Raw genomic sequence first — 11,544 nt, forward strand, 5'->3', positions numbered from 1 at the left:
AAAAGTAATCCCCCCATCAAGAGTTTGGATCCTGAGAAAGATCTGGGAGTTTTAGTGACAGCAGATCTTGAACCAAGCAAACACTGTACCGAAGTCATTGAAATTGCTAATAAATTAATAGTTTTCATTAAGAAGATCTTTCACCTTCAAATCTGAAAAAAAAATAAATAAAAAAATCTGGCTTTGTACAACTCACTTGTACGCATTCATCTTGAATACAATGTACAGTTTTTGTCATCCTACTACAGAAGGAATATTGAGAAATCAGAAAAAAAGACAATACGAAGTAGAGTAACGAAAATTACTTGAAAGCTTCGCAATTAACCCTACAAGGAACGTCTTAAAGAACGAGATCTATTCTCCCTATCCAAACGCAGGCTAAGAGGGGATCTGATATTGCTTTACTAAACTTTTAAGGGTTTCACAAATATGAGACCCGAATTCTTCCTAAGACTCAACATGTCTAATGTTACAAGAAACAATAGCAAATAATAGGTAAGCGATTTCAAACAAATGAAGCCAAACATTTTACTTCAATCGTGTCATAAATATGTGGAATTGTGTTCCATCAAGCGTCGTTAACTCAGGTACTGTACACTCATTGAAAACCTGTCTTGACAAGTATGTAGACACTAATTCCCGGTTGTCATTGTTCATGTCTGAATAACGAACACGTTCACTCCGTACTGTCCGTGCTGGCATGTAGATTGTATGTGGTAGAAGTAGTCCTCCTCTCTTTCTTAGTTTCCTCTCACATTCCATGTTGTTTTTTATTTCTATACAACATGGTACCATTTCCTTTCTCAGGTGAGCCTTGCCTGGAGGGATAGGGGGTGGGGGATGGAAGGACCCTTCTTCTGTGCTATCCTTTCTCTACCACTAATAGAGTAGAATAGTCACCCAAACAGACTTGTAAGAACCTCTTGGTCTGTTGCTGTTTGGACTTTTTTTTTTTCTGCAAAACAAATAGATTCAGTACATAAGTAAGAGAGAAAAAAAAAAAAACAGTAGAAAATATAGATGTAAATGCCAATGACACCGTGCATTGCTTAAAAAAATAAAGAAAAAAACAAGGTCTCCATCGTTACAAATACTGAACTATCAAAACTTACAACTTACAAGATGCCACACGGAAATAAAAGGACACAAACCCGCTACACTACAATGATGGTGCTGGTGACGATGATGACGGTAATGATGATAATTATAATGGTAATAATAATAGTAATAATGATTATAATATATAATAATATATAATAATAATAATAATAATAATAATAATAATAATAATAATAATAATAATAATAATAATAACAACAACAACAACAGTACCACTTCACTACGTATCGCCTCTCGCGGGGAGCAGGGGTGGGAGGGGCACAGGTCTTTCTTCTTTTTCATGCAGTATTCTTTTTTTTTATACCTATGAAGCATAAACACACTTGCAGCCTCCGCTGGTCCCCCTACCCTCTCTCTCTTAATCCCTCCCGACGCCGCCGTTCCTCCCAGTTCCTCCCAGGCTTTCATCCTGCTGATAGGTAGTAAAGCCTGTGTGAAGAAGTGAGTGCTTCACCAGCTTTTTCAATGACATAATTTGATTGATGTCTATGTTGAGAGTGGACGTGAATTACGAATAAAGCAATCCGTGGTTCTCTGGGCTGAGTCATTCTCGTGCTGCAGGATGGACAGGTGTAATGTTGTGTTGTTGTTATTGTTGTTGGTGATGGTGGTGGCGGTGCAGCACAGGGGAGGCGGCTCCAGACACAAGGAATGCTCGCCTCTGTAAAGTTCTCTGATCTCACCTACTGCTATTTGCACTCCAAGACATACTCCCACAAGTCAATAATTATCTAATTATCACTGTGGGCATGAACGCTCACTTTAGAATCAGCAGCAGTTTTTCTTATTGAACTTTTGGTGCTGCATGAACACTGGAGGGGAAATCATGTGTTCAAATATATCTTGTTTACCGTTGGGGTTTCATGGCGTAGTGACAGTCTTGGGAACCCAGTGTGTGTGGGATGCCAGCGGTCATATCCCATAGAAAATGAAATAAATAAATAACGTAATGAAATTAATTCACATCATAATTCTTTAATACATACTGGCGTGAACATTAGATGGGGAAATAGACCAACTTTACAAAAAAGATTGGGAAGATGGGGAAGTAGACCAACTTTAAAAAAAAGAAAAAGGGCCCTCGTGGCCCAGTGGGTAGAGTGATGCACTTGGAGTTTGGCGTGAGGGAAGTGAGGGGCGCGTAGGTTCGAACCCCCCTCTCGGAACTCACAAAAACCTTCAAAGAGCATCCCTCCATCACCATGTGTGCCTCAAACACACAGGTACGGTGATGGAGCTGCCCACGGGGAGGAGGGGAGGTGAGTGCGCAGCACCTCCCTACCCCTCCCCAGGGGAGGAAGGCACCGCCTTACCGCCCCCGGGAGAGCAAGGGAGGTGAGTGCACAGCGCTTCCCTTCTCTCCCCTACCTAACCCTGGCAAGTCTACGGACTACCAGGCAAAAAATAATAAAAAAAAAAAAAAATAATAAAAAAAATAAAAATAAATAAATAAATAAATAAAAATAAAGGTAAGTGCATAGCACTTCCCTTCTCTCCACCTAACAGGAAAAAATAAATAAAAAAAAAACATAAAGGTGAGTGCATAGCACTTCCCTTCTCTCCCAACCTACCAGGCAAATGATAGAAAAAAAATAATAATAAAAATTAAGGTGAGTTCATAGCAGTTCCCTTCTCTCCCAACCTTCCACGCAAAAAAAAAAATTAGATAAATAAGTAAATAAATAAAATAAAATAAAATAAAATAAATAAATAAAGCAAATAAGTAAATAAATGAATAAAATAAAAATAAAAACCTCCCTACCACCTCGTACCTCGGGAGAGCAAGAGAGGTGAGTGCACAGCACTTCCCTTCTCTCCCCAAGTCTACGGACTACCACACCAAAAAGAATAAAATATATACAGGTATAAAGAAAAAAAAAACAATAAAATAAATAGAAAATAAAATAAAATATATAAATTAAATTAAATTAACAAAAAATAAATAAAGTAAAAACCAAAAAACTCCTAATTCCCCCCGTCAATAAAAGTGACTAAGTCTGGCAATCAACAATAAATAATAAAAATAAATCAATACCAACCTGACTGATCCTGACAACTCCAAAGACCACCACCCCACCTGTGAAGCACGGGAGGTGAGTGTGCAGCACCTCCCTACCCTTCCCAGTCTCCCAGTTTGACTTTGACCAACAATCTGACTCATTCTAGCAACTCCAACTGTACAGACCACCACCAGTACTCCAGTACTCCCCACCCTGGCAACTGATCCTGGCAAGGTGAGTGCGTAGCACTTCCCGTGACTCATCCTGGCAACTCTAAAGACCCACCATACTGACTGACCCTGGGAAGCACGGGAGGTGAGTGTGCAGCACCTCCCTACCCTTCCCAGTCTCCCGTCAATCTGACTCATCCTACCAACTCCAAAGAGCAACTCCAACTCTACAGACCACCACCACCACCACCCCTCTGATCTTGGCAAGGTGAGTGCGTAGCACTTCCCTTGTCTGACCCTGACTGACTGACCCTGGCAGCTCAAAAAAACAAACAACCTGCCTGATTTACAGATATGTAATCACCAAACTGACTGGCCCTGGGGAGCATGTGAGGTGAGTGTGCAGCACCTCCCTACACTTCCCAGTCTCCCAGTTTGACCTTACTCATCCTGGCAACTTCTAAGAGCAACTCTCTGACACTGTGACTCTGATCCCTACATCCCTACATCTTACCCTGTCCAGGGTAGGTGAGTGCGTAGCACTTCCCTACCACCAGCCTGACTGACCCTGGCAACTCTAAAAACAACCATCCTGACTGACTTACAAATCTTACTCTAATCTGGCAACAGACCACCAAATTGACTGACCGTGGGGAGCATGGGAGGTGAGTGTGCAGCACCTCCCTACCCTTCCCAGTCTTCCACCAACCTGACTTGAATTATGACTGGGGAGCAGGGGAGGTGAGTGTGCAGCACCTCCTACTTTCTCCACTCTGTCTACCCTACCACCTACCAACTCAGACCATCAAACTGACTGTCTTAGAACAAGTGTGTGTACACCGAGGGAGAGTTACATAAAGTTAAAGGACAGCAAAGCAGAAGGCTCTCTCCTCACCCTCCACTCCCTCCGTCATAAGCCGTACAGGAAACAAATCTGAAGTAAATACCTTACTGGGTTAGAGAAGGAAAACCCGAAGGAAAATTTATAGGGAAGAATGAAAATAGATGAAATTTATAGGGAAGAATGAAAATAGATGAAATGAGATGCCCTCATTTCCTGAAGGCAAGGAGTTTTAATCTGTAACAAGACGGCGTTTCAAGTTTTCTACTGTATTGCAAAAAAAAAAAAAAAAAAAAAAAAAACCTTGCCAGAAATTAAACACATGTATGGCGCTCCCTTTGACTGCGGTTCAAGCTGGTGGCGGCGACGTGCTGGTGGTGGTGGTGGTGGTGGTGGTGGTGGTGGCGGGGGCGATGGTTGTGGCTGGAAAGTTAACCAATTTAATTTCGTTTTCATTTCTACATATAATTAGTTTTCTCTCTCTCTCTCTCTCTCTCTCTCTCTCTCTCTCTCTCTCTCTCTCTCTCTCTCTCTCTCTCTCTCTCTCTCTCTCTCTCTCTCTCTCTCTCTCTCTCTCTCTCTCTCTCTCTCTCTCTCTCTTGTAGCGGGACACAAGTCACCGCTCCTAGCACTCTGTTCTCTGTTGTATTATCACCCTTCCGTTTTCACTCTCTCTACTGCACAGGCTTTTGTCTTTCATCTCTTCTATCCTCACTTTATACATATCCCTTACTTGTAAACATTCTGTGCACGCTCTTTGACACATGTGTTACACATCTTCTCAATACATCATATTACTCCTTTCTTCACACAGACATACACACACACATAAACTCTCTTTTTCTATAATTTTGTGTATATCATTTATTATGTAATGTAATTTTGTATATATTGTTCATGTTTTTGCTGAATAAGAGAGAGAGAATACACAGGCTAAGTTTCCTTTGCCAGAGCTACACTGTTATGACACTGGAAATTGTTACCCTTCAAGGACTAAACACTGCTATGACCAAGAGTCATAGTTGGGAGCCTACACTTCTCGCTTGAGCAACTTCCGGGCGGCCAAGTAGCACCTCACCTTCGCTACACTCTCTCTCTCTCTCTCTCTCTCTCTCTCTCTCTCTCTCTCTCTCTCTCTCTCTCTCTCTCTCTCTCTCTCTCTCTCTCTCTCTCTCTCTCTCTCTCTCTCTCTCTCTCTCTCTCTCTCTCTCTCTCTCTCTCTCTCTCTCTCTCTCTCTCTCTCTCTCTCTATCTATCTATCTATCTATCTATCTCTGTACCTGCCGTGGACAGTAAGCAATTAGTTGTTCTAGTGGCTGTGTTCCTGAAGTAGAAATACTGAAAAGCACACTCCATCTTTTAATTCCCCATCAGCGTGGCTTCCTGATGGGAGGTACGGTAGAGCACACTTTCATTTGTAAGCCAAGGGAAAGTAAGCGTCTTTCCTCCTCAGAGCCTCACTAGCGCCAGGATTAGCTGTGTGCCGGGGAGTGCTGGTGAGCCGTGAGTAATGTTCACTCTTAGATACACGTGCAATGTAATGTATCTCTCTATCATTATTTTTTGTTTATTATTTACTATTATTTATTATGTTTATTGTATTGATACTTGTTTTTGTCTTCCTTCCTTCCTGCCTGCATGCCTCCTGCTCTCCTTAGGGCCCTATTTTTCATATTATCCTTCTCTCTCTCTCTCTCTCTCTCTCTCTCTCTCTCTCTCTCTCTCTCTCTCTCTCTCTCTCTCTCTCTCTCTCTCTCTCTCTCTCTCTCTCTCTCTCTCTCTCTCTCTCTCTCTCTCTCTCTCTCGGGATCTTGATGAATTGCCATGTTCTCATGACTCTCTACCGCTATTTATTGGTCTTTCATCTTTTTATATCCTGCATGAGTCTGCTCCCGGGAATTAGGTATGGTAGTTGTACGGTGATAAATAATATTTCAGTGCGACCTTTGCAATATCTTCCTATATTTATGAAAGCTTTCGTTACTGTGAAGTGTGGCTCGAATATTATTATTGTTTTTTGTATGTAAATATTTGTCCAGCACATTTTTGTTATGTGCGAAGAAAGTAAGTGATCATTTAAATCCTGAACTTTAATTTCATTTGCATAAAGAAGTTTAAATTAGAGAGTGAAATGAAGAAAGACTCCTTAACGTGTGGGAAGTGCCTGCCAACCTACTATGGAGGGTGTGCTGCGCAAATCATGATTGTATAGGAGCGTGATGTAACCTGTTCACACTGATACCACTTACAGACAAGCCTTCAAGCACCTTGGTGTTTCGTAGTTGTGATTTAAATAATGTTTTGACTTGTTTAGGTAATCATCAGAGAGAGAGAGAGAGAGAGAGAGAGAGAGCGGACAGGTAGGCAGGAAGACAGACGGTCAAACAAACAGGCAGGGAGGCAAGCAAGCAAGCAAGCAAGCAAGGAGGCAGACAGACTAACGGACGGGGAAAGAGGTGGATGGACATACAAAAAAGAAAGAAAGAAAGCAGGCAGACAGACAGGGTGACAGGGAAATAGTCAGCCTAACTTGAAGAGGATAGGCAGGCAAAGAAGCAGGCAGACAGGCAGGCAGACAAAAATAGAAGGCAAGCAAGCAGACACAGAAACAGACAAATAGACAGAGGGACAGATGGATGTGCGGGCAGACACAGACATGGACAAAGTAGTTTTAAATAGCGGCAGAAACTGGTATATTTCATTCTAAAGAGTATATTTGCACAATTTCTTTGGTAAAGCACTTTAATAAATATTTTACCGTGCCCTGCAGCGAGTACTTAACCAAAAATCCAACTGAATTAGTCAGTGGGATATTAATACAGCATAATGTTTGCATAATATAAACGTATGCCTCTTCCGTTACTCGTATATTCTTTCGTGATAACAATTACTGTAAGCGAAGAAAATGCATACATAGTGACCTAACTATATTTTTTCTCTCATTGCCTCGTACTTACGGTATGCCATTTTTCAGGCACAATACGTAGTTGTCATTGATTTCCTAAAACTACTAAATATACTCGTAAATATTGTTCCACTCGCAATGTTACACCAGACACACACACACACACACACACACACACACACACACACACACACACACACACACACACACACACACACATATATACACAACATTAATATAAATAGATGTGCTGCAACAAAGCAACAGAGATTGGGATGCTCTTTCTTACAGAACATTATAGTGAAGATGTGAGGCAGAGATAAACAGACAGACGCAAACAGACAGATTGATTTAAAACACTTAGTAACATGTACTTGTTCTAAGCAATTCTAAGTGACCATTACTTTCCCGTTCATTCCCATTCATTGAAGCATTTCAGTGTTGAGACGCAAAGGTAGTGTAAGTGTTGAGGCAGCGGTGGTAGTGGCCCCTTCACCTCGCAGCGAGGCAGGAAGGGGAGGCGAGGGACACCAGCAGTGACTGGCCTGAAGGCGCCTTGCGTCCCGCCTCCTCTGTGCGACACTCTCCCTAGATTGCCTTCATCCGTCAATCGCAACATGACTTGTGCTCCTCCTCTTCAGTCTCACTTAACTACCACCTTCATATTCTAGACACACTTTACTTTCCCTCCTGGCTTCAGCTCAAGGTTTTCCAAGGTCAGTTGAATTGCTTGTGTTCTCGGACTGATGCTAACGGCGCTAATCCGCGCATGGCTTAGCAGTGGACTGTCGGCTTTTCTCTCATCCTGGTACACGCGGCGATGGTACCAAGGGAATCATTGTCTTGGCGGAGTGTTAGGGAGGGTGAGGCGAGGCATGGCAGGGTATCTCTTGACTGGAAACCTTAAGTAAGGTAATCGAAGCGAAGTCGAACTGGAAGGTTTGCAATAAAATTAGTGTTGCTGCTCAAGCTGAAGGAGGATTGTTAGGATGTTACTTCTTAGAAAATAGCCTTACTTACTGAAATATAGTAAAGATGGGTAAAAGAGAGAAGGTGAATTCTACTTGAGAGCGAGATATGGTTTGAGAGAGAGAGAGAGAGAGAGAGAGAGAGAGAGAGAGAGAGAGAGAGAGAGAGAGAGAGAGAGAGAGAGAGAGAGAGAGAGAGAGAGAGAGAGAGAGAGAGAGAGAGAGAGATTCCTTACAGTGAAAGCTTTAAGTTCAGTGAAATAGCATCATTATTCTTCATTGACACTCTTAAGCTGCAGACGCTAGAAAGAAATCAGTCACAACCCAGAAGACATGATATAGAAAAGTAGATTCAACTGTTTCCATATTTTCTCTTGAATATAAAGAACAGATAATAGATTGACAATAACGAAACGATTTACTCGTAAGAGGCTTTGCTTGGGATGAGAGGAGGTTAGGGAGTCCTGTTCTGGAGTGAAGCCGTAAACACTGGTGATGTAGAACTGAAATAAGAATTTGTCTCATCGTTGTCTCGTCAACAGCATTCAGTAACGTTCCTTTATAAACTTAATGAAATCCCACTCTTGTTTTAATACTAAGTAGGATAAACAGAAGCATAAAGTAGAACCGTGCATCTAAATATTTCAAATAAAAGTGTAGTCTCATACATATTAGTCCAAGTTGAAAGTAACTGATCTGTATGACTGTATAAAGAACTTTTCAGCCAATGAATGTACAGTATCTCCGAAAACTATCTTTAAAGTGTGGCGCGAACTGTGGCATAATGAACAATACGAAACCCGCTGCCTGATCACGTGTCGTGTCGGTAAGGTTGGTATGCATGGCTTGACGTGATGCTAAGATGCCTTTCTATTTGTTAGGTCATATGTAATATACGGCAACCATCCTTAGTGTGCAGGGCTACCAATTGTCACTGGCGTTATCACCAAACGTGTCAAATATTATCGTCCATTGTGTCAGAATGTAGAGCTCTTTAAAATAAAGATAATTTGGTAGCTACTGTACAATATCCACTTGGAGAGAGAAAGGGACAGATACCGTCAAAACATCCATCCCACCACACTCTCAGCTCCGGTTAATGCTCTGCCACCTCGAGCAGCAGCCACGCAGATTTACAGATTGCTGGAAAAAAAAAAAAAAAAAAGGTAATTGTGGTAGCTATACCTTTGTTGTTCCTTCTATAGTGCACAGCCGCGTGTAGTGACTGTAGTCTCCTGAGTGCCCTAAAGAGGATTCTAGCTATAAATAATTTGGTAAATCTGACGGACAGTCAAGCAGCTTTTCTCGGATACTGTGTGTTTGTGTGTGTGTGTGTGTGTGTGTGTGTGTGTGTGTGTGTGTGTGTGTGTGTGTGTGTGTGTGTGTGTGTGGGTGTGTGTGTGTGTGTGTGTGTGTGTGTGTGTGTGTGTGTGTGTGTGTGTGTGTGTGCGTGTTTGTGTGTGTGCGTGTATCTGTCTCTCGGTGAGTCATTCCACGTGCTGGTGGCACCTTCATTAACAACCAAAGGCTCATTGACATAAAATATTATTGCAGAGAAGCAGATCAACATAAAAATGCTCGCACAGTCTGATGGGGCCGAGTCTTCCGACCACAGAACACCTCGAACCTGCTATTCTTTATATTGTTAGTTCTGGAGAGAGAGAGAGAGAGAGAGAGAGAGAGAGAGAGAGAGAGAGAGAGAGAGAGAGAGAGAGAGAGAGAGAGAGAGAGAGATGAAGCTGACATGATCATTTAATATGATTATGAGCATCGGATCCCATGAAGGGCAACTAGAGGGCCAGGAGAGGGTAAGGTACTCACACAAGCCCTTATGTAGGGGAAGTACTGGAGGCTTGGAATAAACTCTATGAAACCAGATGTACTGGAGTTTTCATTGCAACTGTTTGTTATTATTATTATTATTATTATTATTATTATTATTATTATTATTATTATTGTTATTATTATTGTTATTATTATTGTTATTGTTATTATTATAGCAGGCCTTAACAGTCAAGGGATTTAATAGTCATTCCTATGCAGAGATAAATAATTGTAGAGAGAGAGAGAGAGAGAGAGAGAGAGAGAGAGAGAGAGAGAGAGAGAGAGGAGAGAGAGAGAGAGAGAGAGAGAGAGAGAAGCGTAAATGAAAGTATATTTGCATAAAATGTTGATAAGCGGCCTAAATACTCCGAGGGCTCGCGAGTCTCAAGTGTGAGTAGCGAATAAAAAGACCCCTCACCTGGGTGTTCATTAGCATGCCTTCATCAGACGTGTGATTACTCGTGTGTTCAGACGACGGGAGATTGAATTACACGTCGTTAATGCTTTTAATGAGGATATTTATTTATATATTTGTTTATTAGTTGGTCATCTCCAGCCTAACATCTGGAGCTTCATTACATTATGTTCCAGGGAAAATATGAGTAAATCGTGTGAGTCTTGCCGTGGTAGGAAAGACGACCTCCTGCGGGACCTTATCGAAAGAGCGTCTGACACTGGTTTGGTAAACGACGGGACAAAAAAAAAAAAAAAAAAAATAGGATGCGTATGGTAATGCGTATATAGGAATAATATTGCCAGCGAAACACTACCTTGGCTTTGCAGTGAGGCTTTTGTATTCAGATGACCGCATGAACTGAAATATGTAGACACAACTATATTAGGCAGGTCCTGTGAAAGGTATCACACTAAATGTATTGCTTCATCCAGACGAGTTAGCAGCACAAGCATGAAGGAGGGTCGATCTCACAGGTGTTTGCTTTTGTTGAGATCCTTACCAAGAAGCGGTGACATCCAGAACCAACAGCAACTACGATATCTGTGTGGTCTGTGGAGCCTTTGTTGTTGTTGTTGTTTTGTTGTGTAAGAGGTTATAGGGAACATCCTGTGTCCTCGCAGTAACCACACGAAAAGGCAGGTATCTCACTAGGAGTAATCAGAGAGTTGTTGTTGTTGTTGTTGTTGTTGTTGTTGTTGTTATCAGAACCACAAACGGAGGAAGGTGGATGTGTTGTATTACTGAATAACAATAAAGAAAGATGAATAGATGAGTCAGGCCACCTTGGTAGAGATACTCAAAAGGGACTTTCATGTTTTGTGCCGTGAATACTTTTTATGGCTAGACTGAAGTGGTACTTATTATTTTCTAAGTATATCCTTGCTGTTGTTTTTAGGTTTGTACCGCTGAATGTTGGGAAGCTTTGCATTTAATATTTTTGCTTCTTTATTTTCTTATTTGATCTTGTTATATATGTAATTGTGCTTGTTCGTTTTATTTTGTTGCAACTGTTGTGCATATTTAACATTCTTAGCGTTTCAAGTGTGTTCTGTTTTCAGTGTTGTTTTTCATGTATCCATGTGTTTTTGCTTGCAGGAATTTGACACGTTTTATTTACGACATTTCTTCAGTATTTATTCTTTCCTTTTTTGTTCATGTGTATGTTGTAACTCATGCAGTAAAGGATTTGTGGTGGTTCTGTTCATGATGCTTCATTTTTAGCTCTTTTTAGAATAGTCAAGCTGCATCACTTTTTTTATG

General features: G+C 41.3%; 1 long non-coding RNA gene across 1 annotated transcript; it reads left to right on the plus strand.

Annotated features, from left to right (window-relative positions):
• The first annotated feature begins 2,200 nt into the window (after positions 1 to 2,200).
• LOC135111969 (uncharacterized) lies at positions 2,201 to 4,205 on the plus strand. The gene is made up of 2 exons (XR_010273951.1): positions 2,201 to 3,954; positions 4,031 to 4,205. It is a non-coding gene; the product is annotated as an uncharacterized LOC135111969 (long non-coding RNA).
• The last annotated feature ends 7,339 nt before the right edge of the window (positions 4,206 to 11,544 follow it).

Source organism: Scylla paramamosain, chromosome 23, assembly GCF_035594125.1.
Source record: "Scylla paramamosain isolate STU-SP2022 chromosome 23, ASM3559412v1, whole genome shotgun sequence".
Taxonomy (NCBI): domain Eukaryota; kingdom Metazoa; phylum Arthropoda; class Malacostraca; order Decapoda; family Portunidae; genus Scylla; species Scylla paramamosain.